We start from the raw sequence: 22,932 nt of genomic DNA on the forward strand, positions 1-22,932 counted from the left end.
CTCAGCCTGGAGTCCCTTGGCCTCTGTGTCTATTGAAATTCTCCCCACCCTCAAGCTCTTGATTAATCTCTCCGACTCCTCCATACTATGCCTGGTGTTGAGTCGATCCATACACATCTTTGTACTCCTCACTAGAGAATGAGTTCCTTGAGGGCAGGATTATATATGATTTCCTCCTCATATCCCTACAGTGCCATGAACAGACGCTCAGCAAATACTGAATCTTTTGGCTGATGTCTTTTTGACCACTAAACAACACTTAGGGCCACAGGTCAGACAGTATAACTGAGGGTTTATCCTGGAGTCTAGTCTCTTGTAATTAAAAAAGTACCATTCCGGGGACGTTTAAAAATATTTTTTTTTACTTGTTTTTAAGCTTTTAATTTGAAATCATTTCAGATTTCCAGAGAGTTGCAAACATAGTACACAGAATTCTCATATAGCCTGCAGCCTGCTTGCCCTAACATCAACATCTTACATAATCACAGAACATTTATCCAAACTAAAACATTAACACTGATACAGCACTATCAACGAAATGGCTAGCTTTAATTGGAGTCTCCATTTTCCCATCGGATCCAAGATCCAACTTAGGATACCATTTGTTTGTAGCTTCGTGTCTCCTTACCCAGTGACATTTCTTTTAATGTGGAGGCTGGGGTGACTGCTTTCTATTGTTTCTTCCAACCACCTTTTTCCAAATAAACACAATGTGAGCAAGAAAGATGGTGTGGGGATGGTAAGGCTGCAGCACTCACCCTCTCCTGGGCCTCTGGGGCTTTGGACAAGTAAGTGGACTCTTCCTCCCACATGGGGGCTAGGAGGACGGCTTTCATTTTATAAGATCTAGTCTTTTTCTTGAATGGGGGCTTATAGGCCTAAAGACAGAAGGGGTTTACAGGTTACTCTTACTTCGTTAAATTCCTGGGCCATTCCACAGACCACTTCTCCATGGCCTGGCATGGGGACATGTTCCAATTACTTCCCAAACTTCCAAGCAGTTGGCGTTTATCAGCAATCTTAGCAATTCAGTGAGAACAGAGGTTACAGCTGTCACAGGAAGCTGAAACCAAGCCCACTGAAATCACACCCATTGGAAGGCGGGGGGAAAGTACAGACTGAGTAGGATTCAAGCCCGGGAGGTGGGGGTGGCTGAGGTGTCAGGAGAAGGGTGGGATGCTGTACAAGAGCGAACACGCAAGGGGAAGAGAAGCTCATGTGTCACTGGAACTCGGGTTGATTTATAGACCTTCACGGGCTTATTGCTAAGCCCTTGTATCGATTAGTAAGCATCAGCACTGCTGGGCTCTGGCAGACCCCACCACGCTCCTGGATTACCACGGCAGCCTCCTAATTGGTCTCCTGCCCGCCCCCTCCCTCAAATCCATTCCCAGCATGCGCACCTGCCAATTCAGATCCTTGGAGAGTGCAGCCCCATCTAAGCAGGAGGGTGTGGGGTGTATTACTTTCCTGGGGTGCCTTAGCAAAGTGCTACAGCTGCACGGTGGCTTCAATGACAGGAATTTAGTGGTTTTTTTTTTTTTTTTTTAAGATTTACTTATTTATTTTAGAGAGGGGGAGAGAGAGCACTGGGAGGGGGGGAGAGGGAGAGAGAGAATCCTCAAGCAGAGTCCCTGCTGAACGCAGAGCCCACTGTGCGGCTTGATCCCAGGACTCTGAGATCATGACTTGAGCTGAAATTAAGAGTCGGCCGCTCAACTGACTAAGCCACCCAGGCGCCCCACACTGTCATTTTTTAAAATAAAAAATCAGAATGTTACAAGTTCCCTTTCACCACCACTGGCTATCCCAACTCCCTGCCCCTCTCCCCAGAGAAAGCCACTCTTATTGAGTTGGAAGTGTATCTTTTCATTTTTAAAAAAATGCATTACATATGTTTGAATATACCACAGTTCTGTTAGCTACGTTGCAGAAGCTGTATTATGCTGTATTCATTATTCTGCAACTTTCTGTCCTAACATATTTTGAGCTCTGTCCATGTCCCTGCACATATAGCTCCAATTTACTCCTTCGAACTGCAGTATAGTGACCCATTATGAAAACAGACTCTTATTTATACTTTCCTTATTGATGGCCGTTGAATGGTTTTCAGTGCTTTGTTATGAAAATGATCCTGCAGTGGCCAGCCTCCTTGAATATATCATCTTAAGTATTTCTCCAGGGTAGAAACCAAGGAATAGAATTGTCAGGGCACAGGGTATAAACCCATTTCCCCACAACCTCACCAATATCTGCCATGGTCTAACTCTATTCCTACTGCATCTTTATAGATGAGAAGACAGGCCTGGGTCTGTACTGCTTTCTCATAGTCAGAGAGCAGGGCCGGGTTCAGGGCCAAGAGTAGCCCCCACGCCCCCTGCTTCCACCGGGCTCAATCTTTGCACCACGCCATATGGTCACTGTCCGTTCTCCCTGGAAAATCAAGGGAAAGGCTGTGGTATAAGGCGGCGGGTGGGGAAGAAAAGGCTGAAATCCTCCATCCAGTGATTATACTGTGAGTGGATATGACTCCAAAGCCTCCCAGAAAATGGCTTCACTGTGCTCCATGGATCCGCTCTCCCACCCGAGTTGGTCTCTACCTGCAGCTTTCACAGCTCCACGCGAGGATCGTGATTGGCTCTTCCAGCCCAGACAAGGGTGGGGACAGAAATGGCGTCTCTAAGCAGCCGATTGCAGCCCTGCTCTGGGAGATGGGGGAGGGCAAGCCTCTCGAGACTCTTGCAGGTGCGGAGCCCACGAAGGCCACCCAGCATCCCAGGCTCGCCAAGCCGACCGCGCACCCAGCACCCTGCGCGAGCCCCAGCGACCCCGCCCTGCCACTTGCAGCACCTCGATGGTGGGCTGGTTCTGCCCAAGCCCTGCAGCCAGCGCCTGGATGGCTGGAAGGGAGCGAGCGCTGCAGAGAACGGCACTAATGACAAGTCACAACGACCTCCCTAGCCAGCAAGCACACAGCCGCGCCCACCGGGGCAGCTCTGAGATGCTGGACTCTGGGAGGCACAGGCAGCAACGGCCTGCTGTTAGCTGAGAGTAAGAGATGCAAGGCTGGGTCAGCCCTTTTTACTTCCCATGGGGTTGTGGAAGCTCCGCGACAGGGACCCCCATGGAGGACGAAGACTAACCCTGCCTGCGTTCCTCCTCTGAGGCACACAAGGGGACTCTGGGTGAGGTCCCAGATCCCAGCCCCTCTTAAAAGCTAGTCTTAGTGTGAGGTGCTTCTCCCCAGGGGCTGCTGGCCAGATTTCCCTTTTTTTCTTCAAGGCAGGAAAGACCAGAGGGAGAATTTGAGGGAAAGAACAAAGCTGGCACCGCCCAGCCTCCTTTTCAGAGCCTGGAAGGCTCCCTTCCTCTCTCAGTTGGGATTACTTGGAGGGCTGGCATTTTTTCCTTAGCAAACTTTTCTTCTTAGCTACCACGTTTTGAGCCCTTGTTACATGCCAAGCACTGTACTGAGTGCATTATCTCATCTCCTCCCCCGGACAACTCTAAGACCTTAGTCTCGGAGAGGACACGCAATTTCCCAAGGTCACACATATAGAGAGACAAAAGTGGGATTAGGACATTTTCCCAGATCCTGTGCTTTTAAAACAGTTTTAGGTTTAAAAATTAACTCTTTGCTCACTTTCACTAGTCTTTCACAGATCCTTTTGAAAAAATGACAACTGAGCACAAAACACCACAAACATCAGCGTGCTATTTTTACTCCGTGGGAGAAGGGAACAGAGCGCTGGTGTTTTGTTGGCAAGAGTGTAAATAGGTAACACTTTTCTGGAAAGCAGTTTGGCCATTTGAATCAAGAGGTTTAAAAGCTGTCCTTGCCCTTTAATGAGGAAATTAGCACTTTCTAAGGAGACGGCCACTAGCTAGCAATATGTAAAATGCACATTTCCAGGGACCCAGCGATTCCACTCAAAGAGATCTGTTCTACAGACGGGTGCACATGGTCAAAATGGTACATATGTAAGGACATTCCTTACTGCACAGCTCCAACAGCGAAAGATGGGAACCAATCTAAAAACATTTCAAGAGAATTCATTATGGCACATCCATTTAAAGAAATTCTATGCAATATTCCTAGAAAATGAGTCGGTTCTTTTTATATACGGACCAATCATCAAAAAATATTAAGAGAGAAAGTACAAAAGTATGCATCCAATATGCTATTTACAAGAAAAGGACTACATATGTAGGCATATATGTGTGCATATGTACGTGTGTGTGTACGTACACGCATATATTTTTTTTTCCTAAGAAAGATACACAAGAAACCAGGTAATAGTGTTGCCTTTATGGAGAACCACCACAGCCGAGGGACCAAACACGATAAACACATTTTTTTTTCATTGTGTAACTTTTAGTACCTTTGGAATTATGTACCACGTGTACCTATCAGCAATTCAAAATTTCACTTAAAAAATAGATGCACGAAAATCCTATCTCTAGATCCAGTAATTCTCCTTTTGGGAATCTAGCTTAAGGAAATTATTGGATTTCAAAGATTTATACAAAAAGATATTCACTGAGGTATTATAGTGAAAAAGATGTAAGCAATTCAAAAGTCTAGCAATAGAGGAATAACTAAGGAATTATGGTATGTACATGCAATGCCTATCATGAAATCATAAAAAGGATGCTTACAAAAATATTTTAGTGACATAGGAAAATGTTTATTACGTTAAATCAAAAAAGCTGGACAGAAATTATCTCTGCAGGATGATCTGATCACTGTGAGAACAGTAGGTCATAGGCAATAACTGGAAGCAAACATGCCAAAAAGTAAACAATTGTGGCAAGTGGGTGGAGGGTCTGTGAGTGTTTTTTCCTCCTACACAGCTTTCTATACTTTTCCACTTTTTTGTAATGAGCATCCATGTCTTGGATAATTAAAAAAACAAAACACTTAAAAATAAATTGCCACAGTATTTAGAAAAATTAAAGATATAAAAACATGTCAACCTAGCAATTCTACTTCTAGAAATAAACCCTACATAGATAGATATAGATAGGTAGATAGATAGACAGATGATAGATAAATGCTCAGAGCATAATATGAATAACAAAAGATTATAAACAATTCAAGTGTTTAATAAGTACAGAATATCCATAATGGAGAATATTAAGCAGCAGTTATGGAGAATGGGGTAGGTATACCAACGTGGAAAAATCTACAGGGTAACGTATATTTTTTTTTTTAAAGATTTTATTTATTTATTCGACAGAGATAGAGACAGCCAGTGAGAGAGGGAACACAAGCAGGGGGAGTGGGAGAGGAAGAAGCAGGCTCATAGCAGAGGAGCCTGATGTGGCTCGATCCCATAACGCCGGGATCACGCCCTGAGCCGAAGGCAGACGCTTAACCGCTGTGCCACCCAGGCGCCCCGGGTAACGTATATTTTTTAAAAGATTTATTTATTTGAGAGAGAGAGAGCAAGAGTGAGCTAGGGGAGGGGCAGAAGAGGAGGGAGAGAGAGAATCTCCAGCATACTCCACATTGAGCAAGGAGCTGGAGGTGAGGCTCAATCCCACGACCCTGAGATCATGACCAGCGCCGAAATCAAGAGTCAGCGCCTAACCGACTGAGCCACCCAGGTGCCCCAAGGTAACGCATTATTGTGGCAGGAAAAGCAATTTGCAGAAGAATGTGGATGTTATGATTGCATTTATGCTAAAGAAAGAAAAGCTGAAACTCTGTGTTTGTGTTTGTACATAAATGTATGGAGGATGTAAAACTTTACCAATAGCTGTCTTTGGGGAAGGGAATATACTGTAAAGGAGACTTCTGCTTTGGACTCTACATTTTTCTGCGGTGTTTGTTTCTCTTATAAACGTGTGTTCTCATATCACTTGTGTAATGAAAACATAATATAATATGGGGGGGTGGGATGTATGCACAGAGAAAGATCTAAAACATAACATAACAAAATTACCAGTAGTTTTCAGCAGGAATGAGGGATTGGGGCTTGAAGTGATGGGTCATTTTCCCTATTTACTCTATATACTTCGGCAGATTTTTTCTCCACGCCCACACATGAACAACCTTCATAATTAAAACAGCAACATCAAAAATCCTGGCTGATGGGTAGTAGCCTCTGGATTTCTCCAGCTCTCCACTGTCCCTGTTTTAGGGCTCTCCTCTCTCAGGTAACAACCCCGGTCACATGCACCGCCCAGGCGTGCAAAGCCCCAGACAATACCAGGCTCATTTCTCCTCTTACCAAAGAGGTGGAAACCGAGACGCTGAGACACAACCTTCTGGCAGCTCTGCTGGGAAAGTGGACTCAGGCGACCTGGATCCCAGGCCCCTACTCTCCCACCTTCAATTTCCAGAGATAACCCGTAGGAAGGGAGAGCCAAGGACTGGTTTCCACCAGGCAAGGGACGGCAGGACTTGAAGCCACACATTAATGATATCCGTGTAGCCTCAAATGAGGGAACAATAAACCCCATCATTTGCCGAGTTCCCTCTAGGCTCAGCTTCAAGCTCCTTTCCCAGACAATGGCTGGTCACATCCCCACACAGCCTCTGCCAGGTTCTCCAGAGACTGCAACAGAGCATGGGGCCAAATTGGCCTCCGGTGGCCCACACTCTGGGACTCACCTCCAAGGAGGGAGCTAGGGAACCCTCCCAGGGCCCAGGAGCTCAGCACTGGAAGATGTGTTTGCTCCAAAAGCTGAGCAGGAGACAATGATGGTGCTGCAGGACGGCACTGCCCTGGAAGGAAGAAAAGCAGGGTTTTAGGAGCCAGCATCGCCACAGCTCCTTTTGTGACTCGGGCAACTCACCAGATCCTCTGAATCTAGGCACTGGGGCGGGGATGGTGGGGGGGGGCGGGGAGAGACAGGAGCCTCTGTATCTGGGGGAGAAAGGGTGGTGTCAAGCCCCCTCCCCCTCCATGGCTGTCTCTGAATCCTAGATGTTGGTGAAGCTTCTGGTTCCTTTCCCAGTGCAGCTGCTGCCTGTCTGTCTCCATGGCAACCAGGCCAAAAGACTAATTTGCCAGGGTCCAGGCTCAGGAGCTTACCTTGGAGCAGGGTTTTAACTTGTCTTTCTGGAAGCCAATCCATGGCCACTCTCAGGAGCCTCTGACAGCAGCCCCTAGCCATTGCATGGGAAGGACACTGGGCCAGCCAGAAAAAATACTCTGTGTGTCCTTTATAAACTCCACTCACTGAGAGAGAGGAAAGACAAACAGCCTTCTGCCCAGTGGCCTTATCACCACTGGGGATTTGTGTTTCAGAGACCCCTGTCCTGCTCCCCAGTTGCCCCAGTTGCTCCGGGCTGCGAGGAGGGATCTTCAAGAGCAGATGGCCTAGGGGACAGGTCCACTGGGAATCAGGTCCCCCATCTGATTCGTTTGCATTCCCTCAGGCTCCTCACTGCTCTCTGCTGGCCTATGGCTGGTCCAGAAGTCCTGCTGTGGCTTGTCTGCTTCTAACAAGACTGAAACTTTTTTTTTTTTCTTCTTTTCTAAACAAAAAATCTTAATAATCATCTCTCTCAGAAGCTCATGGAGGGCTAGGCGGGCACTCGGAGCTTTACATATCTCGCCCCTAGACATAGTCAAATTTGCCTGACTATATTGGCTTCCCCCAGGGCAGTCTTAAACCAAACAGCTATCTTTTTCTATTTGTGCTCTGCTACCCCGGCTGTAACTTCCTAGAGGACAGGGATTATACGGCTGTCTCTTCCCAGGATATGGCGTGTTGCCTCGTACACAGCAGATGGGTTCACAAACACTTCCAAAGCACAGAAGCACCTTATATACCAACCAAAAAAATCGGACTAGAGTCAGAGGACCTGGTTCTGGGCCTAGCCCTGCAGCTAACTTCCTGTGCAACTTTGAGCAAGGCTGTTGCCTTTTCTGGGCCCCACTCTCCCCATCTGTGAAGTAGGACTGTGATCTCTAAAGATACCTCCTCAGCTCCAACTCTCTCTGTCCAAGACAGAAATCCACACAGCTCTCCGTAGGGGAAACTGGGTCAAGATCAGGATCGATGAAAAAGAAAAGAAGTCATGAAATGGTAACGTTGGACCCTACTGTCCCAACTGAAAAGGGCTCATAGGATAAATAACACAGTCTGTGCAAATTAAATTGCCATCCATGAGATGAATTCTGGAAAGCTAAGTTACCTGCCCTATTCACAGCCCCTTCTGAAGAAGGCATCCTGTGTTCTCTTATGTATAAAGTTGTAGTGGATTGTGATCAAAACCAGTCTTGTCTGGACCTGGGATGGGATGGCCTGGTGGATGCTGGGCCCAATGGAAACCAAGCCATGAGAGCTTGGCTGAAGACCCCACATCATGGGGCGAGTTACGCCAGTCGGCAGCGAACCAATGCAACCAGACTTTCTCTGAGGAACTGCCAGCACTAGGCGCTCTCGGAGACGGCGGGACCCTGCAGTTGAGGTTGTAACCTGAACAGCACTGCGCTGACTTAGAAGTGAGGGATCATGAGCTGGTCCGGGTAGCAGCTGAGACAGTTTAAAACAGCAACAGAAAATTTCTCCCCCTCTAGTGGAACCTCATAACAAAGTTCTGTCACCGAATTTCATTTACACAGGCTTCTTGTAACCCAGAGAGGCAACCCAATACACACACATACCAACCTAAACACGCCACGAAGAGAACTCCAGGGCGACCATGAGGCTGCATTCCGAAAATGAGAAACAGCTACCGTGCTTCCTCAAACAGCCCACGCTCCAGCCATGCTGCCCTGCCCACAGACCCGTCCACACACGTGCCCGTTCTTACTTCTCCACCCGCCCTGCACACGCCCCCATCACCTTCCTCCTCGTCTTCCTTCTGTGGGGCCTTCTCTGGTCCCAACTGTTGCCCACCACACCCCTGTCTAAATCCCACAGCACCTCGGACACCTCAATGAGAGGTCTCGACTGCGGACATCGTTTTAAAGTCCTCACATCTACGTGCCATCATTCTTTGTCTAGGTCTGTCTCTTCTCCCTTTGCATTCCTCAAAGCCTGGAGATTCCCTTGGGTCCTCAGTACTGAACACAGTGTCTGGTACAGGGGAAGGACTCTATAAGCATTTTTTCCAGCACTGAGCGAATGCATGAGAGACACAATCTGAGGGCCGCCAGACCTCATGTTTGTATGAAGATGTTCAGAATCGGGCCTGGCACTTGTTACCATGCTTTCCATATTTTCAAAGCATTTCTGATGTCACTTGTTATTTTGATTCTTGTCATACCCAAGAGGTAGGCAGGGAGATGGCATAGACTCCCCACAGTACGGAAGGACCCCAAGACTCTGAGAAGGGCAGTGATGTGCTCAAGGTCACAGAGTTGGAGGAGAGCTCTGACCTCCTGCCTCTGAAGCTGGAGTTCATTCCACCCCCCACCATTGCCTTCCTAATGTCCCTGTGACCTCCCACACGAAAGGGGGTATTGAGAAAAGGAGGGGAGCTTTGAGGCCATGTGGATCTTCAGCCCTTTGGGGGAACCCTCTCCTTCTTAGCAAAAGCCCAGATCTGCTCAGGCATGCCCCAGGGATGCCTACACCCTAGGGAAGGAAGCATCTAGAACTGGGCTCACAGCCAGCAGAGTTGGGTTCCAGATTTGGGATTTCCACATCTTAGCGATTTCATCTTGGATAAATTGTTTACTTTCTCTGAGCCTCAGTTTCCTAAGAAGTGACAGGTACTTGCTTCACAGAGGGGTTACAGAATCTGTGGGTTTCCAGAGCTGAAAAGAATTCAGACCCCGTGACAGTATCATATGCACATGAGGGGGAAAACAAAAATGACAGGACAAACAAGGCACGGTGGACAAGGCCTCAAGTCTGAACCCGCGCAAGGACATGCCCTCAGATGCTCTGTGTGTGGGCAGAAGTCACTAGCAGGGTGACAAGACCTCCGGCCCTTTGTTGTATCATTCCCACAATCTCCTGCCACGCCCCACAGGCCACCGAGGGAAGGACAGTGGAGAGGGTTCCACTTGAATCTAAACTTTGCAAAAAGGCATTTCCTAAATTCCTTGACCTCGTACAAACGGTCTGCTTACTTTGCGATCACTTTATTTATTTATTTTTAAGTAATCGCCACACCCAACATGGGGCTCCAACTCAAGAGTCACGTGTTCTACAGACTGAGCCCGCTGGTGCCCTGGCGATCTTACCAGATTCACCAGGTTCTGGCCAGCGGCCTCCTCCCAAAGTGCCCTTCGGCCATTGTGCTGCTTATTTTCCCCGGCAAGGGGTGGGTGGGGAGCCCATACCACCCCAGTTCTGACCCTGCTGGCCTTTGTCGGAGGAGGGGTTGGTATGCACGGGGCCTTAGGGACAATTACTTTTATTAAGGCCCTCGAAAAGTCACACTCACCGCTTCTGTTATTCATCACCAGACTTGCCAAAGAGAAAATGAAATTCACTGGCCGCTGTGACATTTTACACCCTCTCTCAGGAAATGGCCAGTTGCTACTTGCTATTACTACTATTTTTTTACATTTCCATTATTAAGGTCATGGGTTCAGCTTCTGTGCTCACACATATAATTTCACCTCGAGACAGGGAGATCTATTCCACTGCTCTATAGACAGTGCCACTCCCAGTGCGCGGCGCGGTAATGCTGGCTTGCTGTTCCACCCACAAGACAATCAACCCCTCAAAGGCGAGGAATCTGCCTTATTCGTGTAAGTATTTCCAGTGACTGGCACACTGCCCAGCGTCCTGGAGGCATTTAGTAATTACAGCTACTGTTTGTCGCACACTGTGCTAGGTACCTTTTTACGTATCATCTTGTGTAATCCTTACAACAACATCTCAAGGTAGAAATGTTATTATTCCCACTGTACAGATGGGGAAACCGAGGCTCAGAAAGGCAAAATAGCTTGTCCAGAGCGACACAGCGAGGAAAGAGCAGAATCAGGACTGAGGAGAGGCTGACTAGCTTCAGAGCCCATTCCCGGCCATCCACCTTCCCTGCTGGGAACCCCCCCCCCCCGTTTAGAGGGGGCCATTTCTGCAGCTGAGGCAGAGGCTCTGATCCTCCCTCCTCCTGTACTCCCAACTCTCCCTGGGGCCTTCACCCCCTTTGTTTTCCCAGTGACTCTCAGTTTCCCCAACTACAGAATGGAGCACTTACTCTTTTGCCTTCGACCTCACGTCTGCAATGGTGGGGGCAAGGATTTCTTATCACAAGTGCACAGGGACTAACTGAAAAGGAAAAATTCATAATGATTAAAATAATGAGGCAGTCAAGGGACACTCCAGGCTCATCTGTCCTCAGGGGAGCCTCACATCCTAATCTGGGACAAGCCACTGCCTCCCTCCCCAGTGGCGCCGATATGATGGTCTATAAAATAATACTCACGCTGACCCTTCTCATGGGAAGGAAAAGGAGGTACCCGGGAGAAGTTAAGCCTTAGACGAGAAAAGATTAGAGATGAAAAAGCACGAGTTTCAGGCGGAATTTAGAGCATGACATCATTTCTTTTCAGAGTCAAAAATCTCTTTTAAGTCATGTTTATGAGATTGTTTTTTGGAGTTCCTTGCATCCCTCATTTTGCCAATCTTCCACCTCCTATAACAAAAGTCAAAAAAGGGGAGCCGTAAGTCCAGAGGGTGCTGAGACTCAAGCCTTCACTGGACAGACCGGAGACTCAAAGTCTCACAGAGCCCCCACCCCCAGCAAGGGGTGAAGGACAGTGAAAACAGGAGGGGACAGCTTGGAAGGTGGCTTTGGGTAGCTCCAGGTGCCGGAGGATTTTCAGGGGGAGACACCCAGGTCATGGGGAGGGAGTCTCCCTCTGAGTAAGAGAGGGGTCCTGGACCACTAAAGCAGACTGTCGTCCAAGGGCTTGTGGGCTCGGAAAGATAAAAGTGGTATTTAGCAGAAGAAAGAAAAATGTAGTCAACTCCCAGCCCAGTTATGATTTAGACGCAGCCGTGGGCAGAATAGCAATGAGCTCCTTATTTTAAACAAGTGGTAGAGAGATGGAAATAGATCAAGGGTGTGGAATCAGGGGAGGTTTTTGCAATCAGGGAACGGATGGTAGACCACACCCTTGTCAGGCAGGGAAAGAGAGAAATAGGAAGACTATTCCTTAAGAACAAAAAGCCTCTTTTCAGAAAGGAGTGTTCGTACCATTGCTGCAGAGCGGTTTGCATCTAAATCATCAGGAGAGAAGGTTCAGATCGCCTCTTGGTGTGGGACTCAGGAAGGGAGGAGATGCCAGCGCTTCCCCTGGGGACTCCGGATCCAAGTCAGACCCTCCTCCAAAATTAAGGGAACCCTAGACTAGATGGACCCTCAAGATAATCTAGCAAAAACTAGGACAGTGGTTCCCATATTTGGTGCTGGACATTTTATATATATTCTTTTGTTCCGATCCTACAGAGTTCTCATGAAGTGGGTACTTGTCCCTGCATTGCTGTAAGGGAAGAAACTAAAGCTGGGTCTAGCTAAGGTCTAGCCCAAGACCACACAGTTAAAAGGGGAGAGTCAGGATTTGAACTTGGGCCTGTCTGGCCCCAAAACCCACATTTTCTCCACTGTACACAGAGGCCTTTGCTCGCTTATTACTTCTTGGCGAGGCCTTCCCTGACCACCCGGTGGTCATGCAGTGCCCGGTCCCTGGCACTCTCTATGCCCTACCCCTATTTTCTTCCACTGTTCAGCACTTAAAAGCATCTGACCTACTATATTTTTTATTTATTTGTTTACTATCTGTTTTCTTCCTCTAAAATCTAGGCTCTGCAAAGGCAAAGCTTTTCATCCATATCTGTAGTGCCTAGAACAGTATCTGGAAAATTAATGAATAGTCAGCAAATAAACAAATATTGAAAAGCCTCTTGCCTGACGTTCTACTGAAAAGCTAACATTGAAATGCATACCACTTTTGATAGAAAGCAACCCCATGGTTTTTTAGAAAACCTAAAGTTTCTAGACTCTCATGGAGTAAAAGGGAGAGTAAACAGACAGCAGGTCTGCCTTTTGGAAGAAAGGAGAGCGGAAGATGGCATCGAAGCCGCCAAGGTGGGCGAGAAGCAGACACGAGGCGCTAATTCACGAGCTAATCTGAGCGCACACAGGGATCTGTGAATGAGGGAATAAAACAGGTAACTAGAGATGCTGAGACAGACAGTGGTGCTCAGTGTCTAGGAAGAGTCAACAAAGCCATTCCACAGCTGCATTTGGCAGGGGTCTTGGATGTGCTGTTGCCAATAACTCTTTCTCCATTCAGGAAGAAAAAAAGGTTGGGGGGGATAGGACTTCCCTGCAGGGCAGACATCGACTGCACCAGAGAAAAGATTCACAGAGTCACCTGAAGGCAGTGGTTCTTTGGGGCGCCAGGGTGGCGCCTGCAGTCAATTGTCTGACTCTTGGTTGTCAGCTCAGGCCCTGATCTCAGGGTCTGGAGATCAAGCCCCGCACTGGGAGTCCGCTTAAAATTCTCTTTGCCCCTCCCCACTGTGTTCTGTGCGTGTCTCTCTCTCCAATAAATAAATAAATCTTTAAAAAGAAAGAAAGAAAAGAAAAGAAAGAAAGAAAGAGAAAGAAAGAAAGAAAGCAAGCAAGCAAGCAAGCTGTAGTTTTTTAACTTGCCCAAACTGATAACTTGGGGCAAGATTCTTGACTCAGTGGGGATAACGTGAGATAATGTATGTAAAGCCCTGAGGACAAGATCTGGAACGTGGGAGCCATGGGATGTTCACTCTTAAATTGATATCCATTTCTGAAAATCTGATAAACGTACACACCCCTTCTCCAGAAAAATGCACATTTGACTATACACTCAAAATTCTGTATACAGGGGCCCCTGGGTGGCACAGCGGTTAAGCGTCTGCCTTCGGCTCAGGGCGTGATCCCGGCGTTGTGGGATCGAGCCCCACATCAGGCTCCTCTGCTATGAGCCTGCTTCTTCCTCTCCCACTCCCCCTGCTTGTGTTCCCTCTCTCGCTGGCTGTCTCTCTCTCTGTCAAATAAATAAATAAAATCTTTTTAAAAAATTTAAAAAAATTCTGTATACAGTTTCACAGGGTCTAGGAGCCTTCCAGAGCCTTCCAGTTCTACTGAATATGGGGTTAAGGAAAAGTGCCTTAATGAGATAGAAGGGCTCCAAGGTCAACAAGATTTGGCTGTAATTCACTAGAATATAACCATACACTTAAAGAAACAATGTGCTAATTGGAACAGGGGTAATCAACCTTGGGAGCACAGAAATGGCAAATATAGACTGACCCCATTCAAGCGCTGCTAAGGGAGGGGTGCCCTGGTCCAAGAACCTATCTGTCTGTCCCTGGTGGCAATGGTTTAGTCCTACTAGAGATGTGTGTAACAGGCCTTACTTAGCTTGGTATCTTTAACATCTGAATCATGTCACCTAATTCCCCTGACTCTGCCAGTGGAGGGCCTACAGGGAGCGAAATAGAACAGTCTGTGAGTATGGCTAACCCCTCCTCCACCTCTGAATTACAGATCAGCTTTCTACGCCCACAGGGCTTCTTGGGTGATAGACAGGAAGCCCCAGTGTGCAGAGATTGAGAGCTCTTATTTTCTACTAATGAGTAGAAATGAGTAGTTTTTAATGAGTAATTTCTCTCATAGCAATTGACCTAAAGGAAATAATGAGAAATTGAGGGTGTATATAGGCACATACAGAAGATGTTCACTGTAATGGATTTCTTAAACCTTTTTATTTTGAGTAAATTTCTATTTATTTATTTTTTAAAGATTTATTTATTTGAGAGAGAGAGCGCACGCAGGAGCAGGGGGAGGGTTAGAGGAGAGAATCTTTTTTTTTTTTTTATAAGATTTTATTTATTTATTTGTCAGAGATAGAGACAGCCAGCTAGAGAGGGAACACAAGCTGGGGGAGTGAGAGAGGAAGAAGCAGGCTCACAGTGGAGGAGCCCGATGTGGGGCTCGATCCCACAATGCCGGATCACGCCCTGAGCCGAAGGCAAACGCCCAACCACTGTGCCACCCAGGCGCCCCTAGAGGAGAGAATCTTAAGCAGACTCTGCACTCAGCCCTCAGCCCAACACTGAGCTCAATCTCACGACCCCAAGATCACAACCTGAGCCAAAACCAAGAGTCAGACACTCAACCGACTGCCCCACCCAGTCACCCCTTGAGTTAAATTTTAGATTAACATGCAGTTATAAGAAATAATATCGAGAGGGGCGCCTGGGTGGCACCAGCGGTTGAGCGTCTGCCTTCGGCTCAGGGCGTGATCCTGGCATTATGGGATCGAGCCCCACATCAGACTCCTCTGCTGTGAGCCTGCTTCTTCCTCTCCCACTCCCCCTGCTTGTGTTCCCTCTCTCGCTGGCTGTCTCTATCTCTGTTGAATAAATAAATAAAATCTTAAAAAAAAAAAAAGAAATAATATCGAGAGATTCTCTATACCCTTCACCTAGTTTTCCCCAATGGTAACCATCTCAATCTGTTCAGGCAGCTATAACAAAAACACTAAAAAGTGGGCGGTTTAAAAAACAAACATTTATTTCTCACAGTTCTAGAGGCTGGGAAGTCCAAGCTGAAGGTGTCAGCAGATCACATGTCTGGTGAGAGCCCCTTTCCTGGCTCAGAGGCGGGCATCTTGCTGTGTCCTCAACATGGCAGAATGGTGAAGAAATTCTGGTAACTCTCTCATAATTCCATTCACGAGAGCTCCACCCTCCTGACCTAGTCACCCCCAAAGGCCCCACCTCCTAACATCACCACACTGGGGATTAAGTTTCAACATAGCAATTTTGAGGGGACACATTTGCTCGATGGCAATAATATCTCATATAATCATCAATCCACACAACTTATTCAGATTTCACTGTTTTATGTGCACTCATTTGTGTGTATTTAGTTCTATGTAATTTTATTACATGTAGATTTGTGGGACCACCACCATAGTCAAGCCACAGAAAGCTTCCGTCACAGTAAAAAAGTAAAAATAGGGGCGCCTGGGTGGCACAGCGGTTAAGCGTCTGCCTTCGGCTCAGGGCATGATCCCGGCGTTATGGGATCGAGCCCCACATAAGGCTCTTCTGCTATGAGCCTGCTTCTTCCTCTCCCACTCCCCCTGCTTGTGTTCCCTCTCTCGCTGGCTGTCTCTATCTCTGTCAAATAAATAAATACAATCTTTAAAAAAAAAAAAAAGTAAAAATAATAACCTCAGCATCCAGCACGAGGAGATTGTTCACATAAATTACGGCACGGTTATAGGATAAAATATTATTCATTTAAAATGGTGAATGCATGAATATTATAAAATGTTTATAAAGATTGTTTAATATGGAAGATGCTTATGAGATACCAAGTTCCATATGTGATTTTTTTTAAAGTGTTGAAAAAAAAAATAAAGTGTTGAGAAATACTTGAGGAATTATGCTAGAAGTTTCTAAACGCTATTTACCTTTAGTTGGTAGGAGAGGTTGTACTATTCTTCCATTTTACTTTTTTTAATTTGTCAAAAATTTCTATAATAAGCATCTATTATGGACTGAATGTTTGTGTCCCCCTAAAATTCACAAGTTGAAGTCCTAACTGGGAATGTGATGGCATTGAGAAGCAGTGCCCCTGGGAGGTAATAGGGTTTAGATGGGATTATGAGTGTGGGGCCCTCATGATGGAATTAGTGGCTCTAAGGGAACAGAAGACAAAGAACAGAGAGAGACTTCTCTATGTCCCGTGAGGACACAGGGAGAAGACAGCTGTCTGCAGGCGAGGACGAGGGCCCTCACCAGGAACCAAATCGGCTGGCACCTTTGTTTTGGACTTCCCAGCCTCGAACACTGTGAGAAATAAATGTCTGTTGTTTAAGCACCGCAGTCTGCTATTTTGTTATGGCAGCCCAAGGTCACTAGGACAGCATCTGCTACTCAAAGAATGGGGGTGGCGGGTATTGTGAATACAAGAGGGGAAAAAGGGAAGAGAAACCAAATCAAAGCCAAAAATTTTGACTCAAGCCTGAGACCTTACCATGAGGAAGGATGGTTCCCTGGGGAGCAACTGCTCTGTCTGCCCCAGGACTCCAGGCTCCGGGAACTGTGGCCTACGGCTTCCCCAGGGACTGCAGCAGTGCGAGAAGTCTATAGGCCCTGCAGCTCTGGCTGTGAACAGGGTGGAACAAGGAGGTGAGGGCATCCTCTGGGCCTCAGTCTTTATTTATGAAAGACAAGGAGGCTGGAGAGACATGAAGGGCAGGGGCAGGAGGTGGAAGCAGCCAGTTAGCTCACCCTTGCCTGTTCCACACTCACCTTCCTGCTCTGAACCCAGAAGGAAGAGGAAGGGGGTGTGGGGAGCGGGACACAGGATGGGTGGAGCATCTGCTCAGGCAGTAACCCGAGGGAGACAAATGAGGGCAGAGCCGGGCTGGAATCTGCCCTCTCTGGGTCTGGGCTCTCTCTGCAAGGAGACTGTGCACCATCTGATAAGAGTGTCGGCCTGGGAGTCAGCTATCTGAGTCTCATTCCAACTGGGCCTCAAAGCTGGGCAGTTTGGCAAAGCCAATTCGATAGGGGGGACATTTTGATAGAACTGAGTCAAAATAGAAAATTACTATTAAAAAAATCACCAAGTAACTTCTGAAAGACCTATCCAACCCTTAATTTCTCTCAGACCCTCCCCTCTCCCCTGACCCTCATTTCATCCCTGACCTTGACTCCATTCCTGATTTCTACTATGTCTCTGACCCCCTCTCCACTGCAGACCATTCCTGACTTTCAGAAGTGAAAGCGGGCATTGGGTGGGGAAGTGAGGACGTCGGCTTTGCATGTACCACTTGACAGTAAAAAAAAAAAAGTTATAAACTTAATGATTTGGTTTTTAGGGTAGATGTTCTCATATGAATAGTGCTGTGCCAATGCATTCCAGGGTTGAATCGCTGCTTTCAAACCTGCTAAAGGCATTGGATGTGATTTCTAAGCAAAGCGAGAGATCTCAGGGAGGGTTCTCAGGTGAAAAAGCCAGAGGTCCCAGAAGGGAAAGACAGCTCCATCCGGGAATGAGAAACCCTAGAATCCTTATGAGGATATGGGTGGTCTGCCTGCCTGGAATTCTGCCCTTTGTGGGGCTGCCTGCCCTTCTGCCATCCCACATGGTTCTGGTAAACAGTCACAGCGTCATGCCTGCCCCAGGCGAAAGAAATGGGCCATGGCTCAACCCTGGCCAATTTTAGTACCTATCTCCTATCCACAGCAACTGGTCTAAGAGGAAGGTACAGAACCCAAGCAGAGTGAGCCTCCTTCCACGGGGTCTAATAATATGGTGCCTGGGAGAGAACACTCTAGGATCTGCCACTGGGATTGTGGACTATAAAGATGACAGGAGTCTGGGGGTGCTAGCAGCCATCTTGCCACCATGCAGATAGTTAGCAAACCTACTTCAAACTTCCTAAGCCAATAAATTGTTTTTGCTTAAGCTGGATCATGCCTGTTTTCTGTCCATTGCAACTCACGGACCAGTACCACATTGTTCCACTCCTTATTTTAGAACTTCGGGGATCCTAAGATTGCCTAAAGGGAGGCTTGCTTATTGACAGGCCCTGCCCACTCCTCAGAGCCCACAGTCAGACCCCCCACATAGGAAAGAGGTCCTCTGTGAAGAAAACCTTCCATGCTTCAGAAGAACCTACACCAGCTAGCTATCTATACTAATCAACCAAGTCCTTCATTCATAAATGTCTTTCGATCAAAAAGAGATACATACCTAGGCATATATTGGTGAAGTTCTGACCTTTGAGGATAAAAGTTGGCGTCCAGCGTTCCCAGAGATAAAGGATCAAGACTTAGATTGGCATCAGATCTCTTACCAACGGTACCAAACGCTACAAGACAAAGGAGTAAGGTCTTCAAAGTTCTGAGGGAAAAAATGAATTTGTACCTAGAATTCTCTCTGCAGCCAAATTAACATACACATCTGAGGTCCTACAAGGACTCCAAGTTTCCGTGTCACACCACCTTTCAAAGCAGTGTGCATACTCAAGCAAAAGGAAAAAGGAAGCCCAGAAAGAAATGGACCTGAATGGGATACAGGAAACAGAGGACTAACCCAAGAGACCTATGAAGGTGATGTTTTATAAACTACACGAGTAAGAGTTTCAAAAATTTTTAAAAAAGATTTTATTTATTTATTTGACAGAGATAGAGACAGCCAGCGAGAGAGGGAACACAAGCAGGGGGAGTGGGAGAGGAAGAAGCAGGCTCATAGCGGAGGAGCCTGATGCAGGGCTCGATCCATAACACCGGGATCACGCCCTGAGCCAAAGGCAGACGCTTAACGACTGTGCCACCCAGGCACCCCAAGAGTTTCAAATTACTGAATCCAGGTGGTGGGTTTACAGGTGTTTTTTGTACTATGATTTCGACTTTTCTCTGTGTTTGAAATTTTTCATGATACAAAGTTGGAAAAAAAAATAGAAGCACAAGGATCAGGAAGAAAAAAAACTAACAGCACTTATCTTTTGCGTCAATAAGAAAAAGGGGCAGTTAAGTGCTAGGATAAATTAAAACATAGGTTATTTAATGCTCTGTTAACAACATAGGGGGCTCCAAATTTAGTCCATTCTACCATCTAGATATTTAAACCTGTGCTCAAGAAACATGGGATTTTTAGGTTATGTAATGTGAATGCACCTAATACCACAGAACCGTACCCTTAGGAGGGACTAAAAGGGTAAATTTCATGTTAGGTATATTTTATCACAATAAACTTTTTAAAAAGAAATGTGATTTTTAAAAATTCAGTATTTTCATTATTTTTTTTAAACCCTAGTTGGAGATTTGGGGAAACGATAACTTTTGCGATGAAGAAACATTTGTGTGCTGCAAGAAACAATTCTGTGTTTTTTTGTACACGTGAGCGAGGATTTCTTCGGGTTTGCCTAGGAGTAGACGTGCTGCTCGTAGGGTATGTGCATCTTCGACTCTGGAAGATATTTCCAAAGTGGTTGCACCAACTGACTGGTGTGCCACCAGAAGGGAATGAATATTCCCAGTGAGTATTCCCCCCAATTCCACATTTTTGCTGGCATTTGTGTTTTCAGAGTTCCGCATTTGGGGTGTGAAATCTGCATTTTATTTTTATAGGGTAGGGGTGAGCCGGATGCGATCTGTCAGCCTGGCGGAACAGTCGGGACAGTGCCCAACATCTGGTCCAGCAGGGACACAGCAGGTATGATGTTGGTTGAACTGAATTGGCCAGGGACACTTGTCCTTCACGGAGTCCTTTGTGTGATGGGGGAGCCAGTGTGCATGATGACTTGGGCAGAAGAAGCTAACAGCCCTGAGGAGTAGATCCCAGGCGTTGGCAGCAGACAGGGCTGAGAAGGTGCTGGAGCAGCTGGTGTGAGGCTTGCAGGGTGGGTTTTTCAGAGGAGGAGAGTCCATGGCAACGCTGGAACAGAGAGGAGGAACAGAATCTGATGAAGAGAAGAGGGGAGGAGGACAGAAGAGACTACAGCCTGTTTCAAAGCTCAAAAGCAGGAGAAAATTCTTCATCATTGAAGGAAGAAGATGGGTGTGCTTAGCAGAAAAGAATTAAAGTAGAGAAGAATCAGAAATACGGACATTGAGGGGCGCCTGGGTGGCTCAGCCGTTGAGCGCCTGCCTTCAGCTCAGGTCATGATCCCAGAGTCCTGGGATCGGGTCCCGCATCGGGCTCCCTGCTCCGCGGGAAGCCTGCTTCTCCCTCTCACACTCCCCTTGCTTGTGTTCCCTCTCTCGCTGTCTCTGTCAAATAAATAAATAAAATCTTAAAAAAAAAAAAAAAGAAATACAGACATTGAGGCAAAATTATTAAATTGGTGCATGCCTCAGTATCCCCAGTTGTAAAAGCAGGATACTGATGGCACCTATTTCATAAGCGTTGTGAACATTACATGAAATGATATCTCTAAGGCGCTTGGCATAACGCCTGGAACAAGTAAATGCATTAAGTATTAGCTCTTGTTAAATAAGTTGTCCAAAATCACACAGCTCAACTCGTGAGTGGGTGTCTAGGATTTGAGCAGTTCTCTGATTTCAAAGCCCAGACTCTTAAGCCCTGTGCTCTACCGACTATCTACCATTTATGGAGCACGGTGCTCCATACTCTACATTAGTTATCTCATTTACTCCTTATCACATCCCTGAGCTGGGTATCACCATTTTACAGAAGAGGAAATTGGGCATTGCTTAACTCTCTTGCCCAAATTCACAGAGTAAGGACTCACTTATACCCAGGCCTGCCTGGCTCCAGGGCTGTCTCCCCATCACCACACTGGGAGTCTCCTGGCCTGGATCCCAGTCCCAGATCTGCTACTGATCAACCCGCATCACTGAGTCTATTTCCTCCTTTTGTAAATAACAGGGACTAGTTAGAGAATGATTTCTCTGGTCCCTTTAAGCTTTACTGTTCTGGGAAGGTGGATTTGATGAAATCAGACAGTGTTCCAGGTAGGAGAGAGGGGTATGTGTCAGACGGTTCTCCATCCCCATCTGACTGCACAACATCAACCAAAAGAGATCCAGAGGCGCCAAGAGAGGAGTCCAGGTCTCCAAAGTGTTAGTCATTGTCTGCTCCCACCTCCCAGGGGACCAGCAGGGCTGCCGCTCCAATTATAGTGGATTGATGAGGGGCCTCTAGGATGATGAAAGGGTGGGAGAGGGCATGTCAGAGGGCACACTGGGAGATCCGAATCACTCAGCGTGGAGAAGAGAAGGTGAGAAGGGCCAGTCTTCAAGTCTCTGGTGAGTATGGGGTTTGGGTGTCAGGGGAGAAAGAACACAAGGGTAAGCCTCAGCGTATCTGGGACCTGGCCCTAGTCCTGGCTCTGACACTAACAAGCTGTGAGACCTTCGTTTGACAAGTTACCTCATCTCTCCGATCTTCAATTTCCATGTCTAAAATATTAGGGAAAGAACTTTACAGAGAAATGCCACTGATTTAGACAAAGAAATGTAAAACATTACAGCTAAAAAACAACTAAAAATGGCTCAAAACCCTGGCAATGGGGAGAACTGCTAAGCAGACCCAAACGAGAGGATGGTGGTTGATGTGACAGGATATTAAAATGTCATTTGGAATGCTGAACGGTAACAAACATTTATTGCGTGCTATGTGCCAGGCACTGAGGAGAGGTCTTAACGTGCGTGACCTCATCTAATACCCTCAAGCGTCTTCTGAGGTAGATAGGATCACATTTCTCAGATGAGTTAGTTGAAGGCCTGAGAGGTTCAGTCACCCAACACGTTAGTAAGTGATGACATCAGGACTCCAGTTCAGAGGTCCATCTGACTCAGAAGGCCCTGGCCCTAATTTACACTCTCCTGTTGGATGGGAGGACCATGCAGAAACAGACAAATGGATATATGAAAGTGTGAAGCGGGGAAAAAAAATACTTTCCAGAGTGATTATGGTAATGTAAGAATGTTGGCATCCACACTAGGTTTGGAAATTTATAAATAGGCAATTTAGGATGATAAGAAGTTACTCGGGGCTGCTGAAGTTTAGATACTTCTGCTCCATTTTTTTTTGGTAGTAAAGATGATGAAACATAGACTACCTGAGTGAGGGGTGAGTACAGAGGATGGGGCCTTTCTGGTTTTTCGAGGTGAGCAGAGAGGGAAAGTACAGCTGCACTTTTTCATCTCTGAGAAGAGACTGGAAGCCTGGTCATATGACTCTCCTGCTTCCCACTTTTTGGTTACTTCGTGTGGCCTACAACACTGGTTTTCAACCTTGGCTGCATATTACAATCACCTAAGAAACTTTATTTTTTAAAGTAGGCTCCATGCCCAATGTGGGGCTTGAACTCATGACCCCAAGATCAAGAGTTGCACGCTCCACCAACTGAGCCAGCCGGGCGCCCCCACCTGAGAAACTTTCAAAACTACTAATATCTGGGTCCACTCCCAGAGGTTCTTATTTAATTGATACGGGTGTAGCTTTGGCATTGGAAGTTTTAAAATCTCCTC

The 22,932-nt window shown here is 46.7% G+C and overlaps 1 protein-coding gene across 3 annotated transcripts in view; it reads right to left on the bottom strand.

Annotated features, from left to right (window-relative positions):
- Window positions 1–6,644: 6,644 nt before the first annotated feature.
- PAFAH2 (platelet activating factor acetylhydrolase 2) overlaps window positions 6,645–22,932 on the bottom strand; it is a 53,600-nt gene continuing 37,312 nt past the window's right edge. Inside the window, exons 14-17 of one of the 3 annotated variants that reach the window (XR_004621716.1) lie at window positions 18,686–18,803; window positions 16,958–17,088; window positions 11,120–11,190; window positions 6,645–6,733 (exon numbers count right to left, since the gene is read on the bottom strand). The gene's annotated coding sequence lies outside the window, so the exon portion shown is untranslated. Of the gene's footprint in view, window positions 6,734–11,119; window positions 11,191–16,957; window positions 17,089–18,685; window positions 18,804–19,196; window positions 20,372–22,932 lie in introns of those variants that run through there. The other 2 variants (XR_004621718.1, XR_004621719.1) reach the window with 2 other exon arrangements.

This window comes from Ailuropoda melanoleuca, chromosome 2, assembly GCF_002007445.2.
Source record: "Ailuropoda melanoleuca isolate Jingjing chromosome 2, ASM200744v2, whole genome shotgun sequence".
Classification (NCBI taxonomy): domain Eukaryota; kingdom Metazoa; phylum Chordata; class Mammalia; order Carnivora; family Ursidae; genus Ailuropoda; species Ailuropoda melanoleuca.